A 10,827-nucleotide genomic window follows, 5' to 3' on the forward strand; every position below is an offset into this window, starting at 1 on the left:
TCACCACTGGACCAATAAACAACATTCTTATCAATGGAGAAAAGATTGAATTTGTCAAGGACTTCATTCTTCTTGGATCAACTATCAACACTCACAGATGCAGCATTCAAGAAATGAAACAACATATTGCATTAGGCAAATCTGCTGCACAAAACCTTTTTAAAGTGTTGAAGAGTAAAGATGTGAACTTAAGGACTAAGATGTGCTTGACCTAAGCCATGGTATTTTCAGTAACCTCATATGCATGTGAAAGCCAGACAGTGAATAAGGAAGACCTTAGAAGAATTGATGCTATTGAGTTGTGGTATTGCAGGAGAGTACTAAAGGTGCCATGGGCTGCCAGAAGAACCAATAGATCTGTTTTGGAAGAAGTGCAGCCAGAATGCTCCTTGGAGGTCAAGATGGCCAAACTTTGTCTCTCATATTTTGGACATATTGTCAGGAGGAACCAGTCACTGGACAAGGATATCATGTTTGGTAAGGTAGAGGGACAGAGAAAAAGAGAAAGACCCCCAAAGAGATGGATTAGCCAAGTGGCAGCATCGATGGACTCAAGTGTGGCAACAGTAGTGAGATTGGCCCAGGATCGCACAGTGTTTCATTCTGCTGTGCATAAAGTCACTATGGGTCAGTACCAACTCAATGGCATGTAACAACAACGACAACAAATGTGAACCGAGGAGAACTACCCTGTCATTCCCCCTCCTCCCCCTCGAGAATATATCTGACTTTGCATACTGAAACTTTCTGTTCCTATGGACTAGCTAGTTACCTACTAGGAAGTAGCAGGTAAGTTGCCAAGGGCTGTTTCTCTGTTTCCCACCCACCACCATCCGATCTCTGCTGGAGATAGGACTTTCTTCATACCAATCCTCCTTTCTTTCCTGGATTATGAGGCTTATTTACCATATAGTATGCTGCTGTGGGTTAATGTGCCAGACTGCAGTCATTTGAACTGCAAGGTTGGCAGTTCAAGCTCACCAGCTGCTCCTTGGAAACCCTATACAGGGTCACTATGGGTCAGAGCTGACTCGACGGCACTTCACAACAACAACATAAAAGGACCCACAAACTGCCTCCCCACCCCTCTCCCACCCATGGGTGCAGAATGTTTACTGCCCAGCCTGCCACCACTGGAAACAGCTGCTGTTCTTGTCCTGGTTAGTAGGTTTCCTTGTTTGTAAAGCACTTTTTTTTGCAATAAACAAATGTCTATCAGACTGTCTCCTGGTTATTTTTTCCTTCTCCTGGAAACCAGGAGGATTTTCTCTTCCCGGCTTAAACCTTAACAACCCACTTTAAAACTAAAACAAAAAATTTAACTTACACAAAAGCTTGTTCTTATTTCATTGATATGTATTTATTTTGATGATATCTTCTCTTGCATAGTCTTTGTTTCTTCCAGTGCACATTTTGTGTGATTGTTTGGTTAGATTTCTGACTTTCATACTGGACTTTTTCCTCACATGTCTGGTAACACTTCATTGTCACATCATAATCAAAAGTGGAGCTAGAAGACTGATTGACAGTATAGACATTATCTTCAATATAAACTGATCTGACTGTGCTATTCAATTAGGGCATCTATAATGTCAGCATTTTGGGGTCTTTATCCCAGAGAAGACCCGTCTAATCTCTGGCTTAGAGAATTTTCACCTAGGCAGCAACTATGGGGATCCATCTGGAGTAAAGGTCTTGGTCTCAGATTTCTCTTCACAAATGCACACTTGAACAGCTTCTTTTAAACATTGCTTTAGAATAATCACCTCCCCACACACATATGCACACATGCTTTGTGTCCCTGGTCCAGAGAAGTTCTGTTTTATCTTTACCAGATAATAAGCCTTCAGGATTGTGCGTGATTAGAGGCAGCTGCGCAGAGTTGGGTAGGATTATGGTTATTTCTCTTTTATAGGCATTTTATCAGCCATTTGGTTTAGAACCACTTTACCTATGTCTAGATCTCTGGTAGCGTAGTGGTTGCGAATCGCAAGGTCAGCATTTCGAAACTACCCACTGCTCAGCGGAAGAAAGAGTAGGCTTTCTGCTCCCATAAAGATTTACAGCCTCGGAAACCCTGTTCAGGGTCTCTATGGGTCGGAACTGACTTGACGGCACTTAACAACAACAGCAACAGAGGTATTAGACATCCTACGTCCCAAATCTTTTGGTATGCAGGGTAACTTGAGTGCTTTGTGCCTTTCCTCACAGCCATTTCTGTCAGCATTCTTGGACCTTTTAAATCAGCTGATGCTTATCAACCTGGTCTCCAGTTTTGAAAATTTGACCCAGTGACTTCTTTTTCTTCTGTTCTCTCTGTCTTCTTCGGTATATGTCTTCAAAAGTTCATTTATTGTTGTTCTTGTGAGGTTTCAGGAGAGAGCAACATTTGTGCATGGGTATTTGTACTTGGATATTTACATTTACTGCAAATATTTCCATGGATGTGGTAAAGCATACAAGGAACACAGTTATGATAATTTCATTGACATAACCAAATACCTTGATGTAATGAGTCTCTGGGTATAGGAGCTCAGGACCATAGTCACTGGGTACAACAAGATCAATAATTGGCGAAACATAGCCAACAAAACAATGTTCTCCATCTTTTTTGGTGAGTAACTTGGATCTTAAGAGCTCATAAGCAGCCATTTAAGGTGAAACTATTGGTTTTTCTTTATCTAGAGGAAGGAAGAGTGCTAAAAATCAAACGGACCCTCCTACATTGCTATTGGGACTGTAAAATAATTCAGCCACTCTGGAAAATGTTATGTCGCTTCCTCAGGAAGTGGGAAACAGAAATACCTTATGATTCAGTAATTCCTCTACTTGGTATGTATCCACAAGAAATAAGAGCCAAGACACAAGTAGATATATGCACACCATTGTATATTGCAGCATTATTTGCTGCAATAGCAAAAAGATGAAGAAAGCCCAAATGTCCATCAGTAGAACACTGGATAAACAAACTTTGGTATATACACACAAGGAATACTATGCAACATTGAAGAATGACCATAAATTTTCAAAACATCTCATAACATGGATGAACTTGGTGGACATTATGCTGAGTGAAATTAGTCAATCGCAAAGGACAGATACTTTATAAGACCATTATTGTAAAAACTGAAGAGAAAAAGAGAAGATTTTCATATTGAAAGAAACATTACCTGATGGGTACCAGGATGGAAGGGAAATGAGGGTAATTCACTGGCTAGAGGGTAGATGCATGTTAAGTCATGTGATAGGGAGGGCAATATATAAGAGAAGTTGGAAGAAGAATAATGAAGATAGGTGAAGACGCAGGGAGGTATAAAAGTGCTGAAGGGGATAGAGGTAAATAGTGATATATATATACAACCTTGGAACAACAATGTTCTGCAGGTAGATACTGAAAAGAGACACAGGTGAATAATTGTGGGAGGGAAAGTTTGAAATAGTATATTAGTACATGGGTAAATATTTATCTTGCTTGCAAACAAAACTATGAATGTGGTGAAGGCCTACAGTGGACAAAATAATGAAAACGTTTTAGATATTATCAAACATCTTAAGACAATCAGTTGTTAGGTCTGGGAGCTCAGGACATAGTCTCAAGTAACACCACTGTCAATCAGAATGACAAGTCCACAAAGACAGTGTTCTATATCCTGCTTTGGTAAGTAGTGTCTGGGATATTAAAAGCTCATGAGTGGTCATATAAGTTGCGCTGTGGATTAATGCACCAGACTGCAAAGCCATTTGACCTGCAAGGTTAGTGGTTCAAGCTCACCAGCTTCTCCTCAGAAACCCTATAAAGGGTCGCTATGGGTCAGAACTGACTCGACAGCACTTAACAACAACAACAACACTGGTCTCTCCAAAATCCTGGTGTGGCACTGCAGGATAATACACTAGACCATAAAGTTGGTTTGAACTATGAAGATCAGCAGTTCAAATTCACCAGCCATTCCTTGCAAACTGTATACAGGGTTTCTATGAGTCAAAACTGACTCAATGGCACTTACTAACGACAATAATTGGTCATTGTTGTGTAGAAGACAGAAGAGTGATGAGACTTGAAGAGGCTTGTAATAAATTAATAAAATTGATTAATGGAACATGTGAACACCAGTCTTTATAACACTTAGAGCAGAAGAACTAGATGGTACCCAGCTACAACTACCAACTGCTCTGAAAGGGATCACATTAGAAGGTTCCAATATGTGGAACAAAACTCAAAATTATTTAAAAAAACAAAACACACACACACACACAAAACCACCCAGGCTTATTGGTCAGAAAGAGACTGGAGGAACCTGAGAATCTGACCCTCAACCACCCTGCAGGTCTGAAAAGGAACTCACCCTCGTGACCCAACCTTCAGTTAAGCAGTACATAGATTTATAGGTGGAGACAACAACACTATTAAGTATGCTCACTATGAATGATGGAATGATCAGTCATTCAAAATTAAAAGGGCAACATGTGTGTAAGGACAAAGCTGTGAAGGGATGGGGAGGTGGTTTGAATAGAAATAGGAACCACAGGAGGAAGTGGGATAACTGGTGTTGCATGGAAAGAATTGCAGTCATCATTGAGATGATACAAAGTGTATGATTTGTTGAATGTAAAACTGATGATCTTGTTTGTAAACTTTAACCAATTCACAATAAAAAGTTTTTTTTTTTTTTTTTTTTTTTTTTTTTTACAAATATCAAAGACACATGGAAACAATTAATCTATTGTTCATCGGTCTGTATGACTCCAAGACCAGAAAAACTACTAACTACTCTGAAGGAAATTACATTAGAAGGTTCTGGATCAAGTCAGAGAAAATGTAGAACAAAACTCAAAGTCATAAATAAGACCAGGTTTACCTGTCAAATAGAGACTAATGAACCCCTGACACTATGGCTCTTTGTCACCCTTCAGGTCTGGAACCAAACTCAGTGTCATGGCTCAATTTTAAGCCAAACAATATATAGGTATATAGAGAGACAGTAACACTAGTGAAGTAGGCACACCGTAGAATAATCAACAGTTTGAGGAAAAAAAAAAAAAAAACGGGAGGGGCAGCATTTACACAAAGACAAAGATCAGAAGGATTTGGAAAGAAGTAAGAATGAAAACAAGAAATAGGGGGGAAGTAGATAAATGATGTTACATAGAGGGGATTGCAATCACTAAGATGAAGTGAAGTGTATGCTTTGTTGAATGTAAAACTAATTATCTGCTCTATAAACCTTCACCCAATTCCCAATAAAAAGTTTTCAAAAAAAGTACACGCATGTGTTCAGTTTGACATCTTTACTTGGGAATTAAATGCATTCGTTGTTTAAACAAAATTTAAATTTTTTATTTAAATATTTATTTTTGTTTCCATGCATTTTTGTTATTGCACAACTCTTTGTTAGAATGTGGTTCACTATAAATATACAAACCGCAAAACTGGTGCAGAAGCCATGTCTGACTTTTTCTAGTTTCACAAGGGGGAAGAAGAATCAAACTCAAAATCAGCCCAACACCAATCCAATGATTTGGAGGACAGACATGCCTCCATCTACAACCTTCTTTACCCTATTCTGACGCCAACAATCCCTCCCATAGTATTCTGCTTCACATCTGGGTTTGATAATCTGCTATAATGGCCACATAGAACTCATAGACAATATCACAATTATAGGGTTTATTATATATAATTGAACAGAGACAATTCAGGATCATAAATAACTCAGGATGCATCAGTCCTCTGGTCAGGAAAGCCTTACTTTCATCTGAGACCTATCAGCCATGTGGTCCCTCAGCCTTGGTTCTGTTCGGGCAAATGTTACAAAGCTACTTTAGCCAATTTGTAAATGCCCAAAGGGTACATTCTATAAACTAGCTTCAGCTTTACTCAGTCTATGAGCCTAGAAGCCCACAGCTGCTCTGTCTCTCCATGTCACCACCTTTTCTGCTGCCACCACTTTTCCAGGTAGGAATCTCATGCTCCATTCATTCTCTCCTGTCATGATGGCCCTAGGATTGTCTTTTCCTGCTTCTGAGAGGGCTCCCTTTCAACCTAACAGGGATGGCAAAACTAACCAATCCCAGCATTAAAGTCTCAAACACCCTATTTGCATGATCCCAGTGTGGCACTGTAGGATAAAGCATTGGACCTCAAGGTCAATTTGAATCACAAGGTTGTGGTTCAAACCCACCAGCCACTCCTTGGAAGTTCTATACATAGTCAGTATGACTCTAAGGCTCTTAACAACAACAACATCCAATCATTTGGTAGGAATTAAGACTTTGAATAAAAAGGATATAGCAAACAAATTCTAAGCACCACACAAACTAAGAGAAGAACATCATAAAACTTCTTCCCTTCAGAAGCAATTCATAATCAGAAATTAATGGAGTTTCACAAAGGCTGGGCTAAATCTACAAAGAAAAGTGCATCATGCAAGGTAGCTGAGAGAAATCAGGAGGTCTCCAGGACATTTCAAAAGTCCATGATTGAAATTAGTATTAATACAAGAAATTCTAAATTGGTTGGACCACAGAACTGGTGCTACATGACATTCTTAATGGATTTAGAGCAATGAATTTTCAGTATTAAGTAATTAAAAGAGTGTATGGCAGATTCTCATAGTGGAAAGGACATGAGCCTTGGAGTATGGTAGACCAAATTTCAAGTATCAGCTCTGTGGTTTAATACAATATTCTTCAACTGAGATTTGTGGCAATGGCACTTATTGCTTTGCCAAATATTTATGCCTAGTTTCCGTCATTATATTTTGGAAACTGGTTCTTTTTGACAGAGCTGGTCTCTTATGATCTGCATGGTGAGATAGCCAGTGTTCTGATGGCATACCTACAAAAGGATGAAATCTCTATCAACCTGTGTCCTCTAGTGAATGTGTCATGCAAAGCTCCCACTGACCACTGGACATGAGCAAGCATGATGAGCAAATCATTTATTATATTAAACTTGTGATTTTTAGGGTGATTTATTACTACAATGAGCCTAGCATTACCAGTTTCTGTGGCAGTAAAATAGGAGTAGTTAACACTTCCTGGAAGGTTTCTTTTGTACAATATAGCAATTATAAATGTGGAGTTCTTGGCGCAGACCCTGGCACAGAACACAATCACTATTGTTCTAAATTTAACTTTATATTATTAGCAGAGTCAGAAGGTGAGATTTGATAGGCTATGAGTTGATGCAGCACTGTGTAAAATAATGGCAATCACATTATTTTGTGATCAGAGAGAACTGGGTTTATAACCCAACTCAGTACTTACTAAAAAATCAAAAACAAAATAAACCAACACAGTTGTCATTGAGTCACTTGCTACTCATGGTGACCCCATGTGTTTCTGAGTAGAACTGCACTCCACAGTGTTTTCAATGGCAGATGCTTTGGAAGTAAATCACCAGGCCTTTCTTCCAATGTACTTCTGGCTAGATTCAAACTGTCAACCTTTCAGTTAATAGTTAATCACTTAGCCAGTCACAACACCCAGGGACTCCTTAACACTTACTAGTTCTGTGAATATGTACAAACTATCTAATCTCTAAGCTTCTTTCTACAACTCTAAAGTGTGGATACTTTCATATATCTTGAAGGCTTATTGTTTTAATCTTGTTGAAGACTAAAATAGCCTGTAGAAGGCCTAGCATGTAACTTAGTACATTATTCCTCTCCTTTTGTTTTCCTGAATGTTTCCATAATAGCCATCTTAAAGCAATTCTTCTTCCAGGAATGATGACTCTGGCTAGGGACTAAAACACGAGCATTTCTTTCAGAAGACAACCTCAAAATTCTTACTTCATTTTCCACTAGGGACCATTCATTGTGTCTAGGTTTTACTGATATAATAAAAACTTCTGAGTAATGAAGTAAAAAATGAAAATGAAAAATTCCTTGAATCATACAAAAATGAGGACACAACATACCAAAACATTTGGGAAACATCAAAAGCAGTGCTCAGAGGGCAATTTACAATGATAGATGTATATATGCAGGAAAACAGAAGGATCCAAAATCTTAACCCAACATCTCCAAAAATTGGAAAAAGAACAGCAAAGTATGCCTACCAACACCAGAAAATAAAAAATAATAATAATAATAATAAAGATTAGAGCCTAAATATGTATTTTTAATTTTTTTTTTCTGGTGAAAAGGAAAAAAAAATAATAATAATAGTAAAGATTAGAGCAGAAAGGACCCCTTATGTGGCACTGTAGAATTAACACTGGACTGTGAACCAGAAGTTTAGCAGTTCAAACCCACCAGTTACTGTTTGGAAACTCTATGTGTCAGAACCAACTCAACAGTACTTAACAATAACAAAAACAACAGAGCAGAAATAAAGAAAACAGAAAACAGAAAAGCAATAGAAATAATGAACAAAGCAATCTATTGGTTCTTTGAAAGGATTAATAAAATTGACAAATTTAACAAAGGAATAGGAGAAGTTGCAAATAACATGAATAAGAAATAGACTGGTAACATAACATCAGAACCAATAGAAAGAAAAAAGATAATGACAAAACACAATGAAGGCATGTACTACATCAATTTGAAAATCTAGAAGAAATTAACAAATTTCTAGAAACACACTACCTACCTAAATTAGCACAAACTGAAGTAGAAAAATTGAACAGATCCATAACAAAAGAAAAAAACTTGAGCAGTTCATTAAAAAACTGCCCTCAAATAAAGTTGTGTGCCCTAACTTAAGATAAGAGCATGGGATCAATGAAAAGGCAAGTTCCGTGAGGATGTTCATGTCCAAATAATTCAATGAAGCATTGCTTACCTGCCTAGATACAGCCTAGAGACTTCTTAGGAAAGCATTGGGGGAAAATGCCCTCAACACTGCAACTAGCTTAGAAGGAAGTGAAACTTTAAAATCTAAAGATGAAGTCTTTTCACACCATTTGCAAGCAGTTCAGAAGTTCAAAGGAGTTCTCTGTAGCACAAGCACCCTTTGTGGGTTTTTTTCATGTAGACTGAAGAAAAAAGTAAACTCTCATAAAGAAGTGGACAAAAACAAAAACAAACAAACAAAAAAACCAACCTTTGATTTAGTATGGTCTGTCTTGCCAGTCAGAAGCTATGCTCAGAACCCAGAATCCTGTTTGAAGATGTTTTACTCTATGGACCTATAAGTGTAAGTCCCCAAAGCAAGATGACAAAACAAAGACTCCACCAAACTGGTTTTCTCTCTTCTATCCAGAGAAAAGAGCAAAATCAAATATAGCAAGTGATCCTTCAATTCCTTTGAATATCCCTTTGCAAAGGAGTAGGATAACAAGTGTGACCCAGGTCCAGATCTTCTATTTGGAGAGGTGGAAAGAGTGGATGATTCTAGAACTGGGAGAAGATATCTTTGCAGAATATATTTCAAACACATTTTTACAAGGGAAGCAATTCCATGAAGCCCTAGAAAGTATTTTTATTTTTATTTTTATCCTAGGAGAGTTCAAAACAAAAAGATAGAAATCTGGAATCTGGCTATATTGAAAGCATCCAGCATGTTCTGAAAATTGTTACTGAAGTGCAAGTTAATGAAAGTGCTATTCAATATGAAGCCCTAAATTATGTTGGTCTTCTGGACTGTGTGTCCAAGTATCATTAAAAAAACACAACTAAAACAGCTGAAGACTTCTGACAAATTGGCAGACTAGATAGATATACTACATGGACTCTCTACAACAAAGATAAAAGAAACAAAATAAAAGAGACATAGATGAAATTTCTGGCACTCTGAACTTCAGAAGCAAGGTTAGAAATGCAGTGTTTTCTAGAAGGAGAAGCCAAGCAAGGGTGGCAAGAGGAGACTGGTTGGTGAATGGCTGTCCAGATGTGTCTCAACCATCTTGTGAGCATCTTTGGCAGCAGAAGGCCAGGCAGAGCAGATTCATGTGGCTGATGAGAAAGGTGAAATTTTTTTCCCCTGTGCTCCCCTAGTGACCAGAAGTGTGGCCAGCTCCCACCCTCATCCACCTCTAGCACCACTCTGTTCTCCAGGAGTTCAGAGTCACATGGTTAGGAGAAATTCCAGTGGGAGGAGGGGGACGGACGGCTGCACTGCTTTGATGTGTAGCTTCAGTGCCTGGATTCAGATGGGCTCAGCTCCAGATGTGCAAAACCTACAGTCACCAGACCAGCATTTAGCCAGTTACCCTTCCCCCAGCTTCCCTGTGGTCCTAACAGACAATGAAACCAGCCTCATCATTACTTCCAGATTGAGTGTCATGAACATAGATAATATCAAGGCCAATAGGAACTCCATCTAGGCCATGAACTCTGTTGCCACCTCCCTTCCACAACCACCTCATGAGCTCCTTGAATTGCAAAAGCCCCCCAACTACTCTCCCCACCCCCACCCAGAGATTTCTCCCTTCTAAGTTCAACAGCTTCATTGTTTCTTTTTACAAATACAACAACCTCACAATGCCCTGGAAACAACAATGTTAGCTCACACAAAGAAAGAAGAGAGAATGACTCAACCAAATAACCAAGATGCAAAGCCAGAAGACATTTCTGAGCAAGAAAAGAACTAACTAAAAAATAATTCAAAAGATGATAATTAGGTATCTTCAAAAGAGTGATGGACAGATCAAGGAGAGCAAGGAGAATTCCGGAAAACATTACAAGAACAGACCAAATTAATGCACATTTTGAAACAGTACAAAACCTGAAATTAGAAACTCAAAAAGATTAATACTAAGATCTCTGAAATGGACAGCACATTGAAAGGGCAAAGGAATAGATTCAAAGCATCGGAAGCCCAAATTAATGAGCTTAAAGATAAATCTCTCGATACTAGTATGCTAGAAAAACAATCAGA

At 38.5% G+C, this 10,827-nt stretch overlaps 1 pseudogene; it reads left to right on the forward strand.

Moving 5' to 3' along the window:
* LOC102836140 overlaps positions 1 to 9,612 on the forward strand; it is a 65,585-nt pseudogene extending 55,973 nt beyond the window's left edge.
* Positions 9,613 to 10,827: the final 1,215 nt, after the last annotated feature.

This window comes from Chrysochloris asiatica, unplaced genomic scaffold, assembly GCF_000296735.1.
Source record: "Chrysochloris asiatica unplaced genomic scaffold, ChrAsi1.0 scaffold00208, whole genome shotgun sequence".
Classification (NCBI taxonomy): Eukaryota; Metazoa; Chordata; class Mammalia; order Afrosoricida; family Chrysochloridae; genus Chrysochloris; species Chrysochloris asiatica.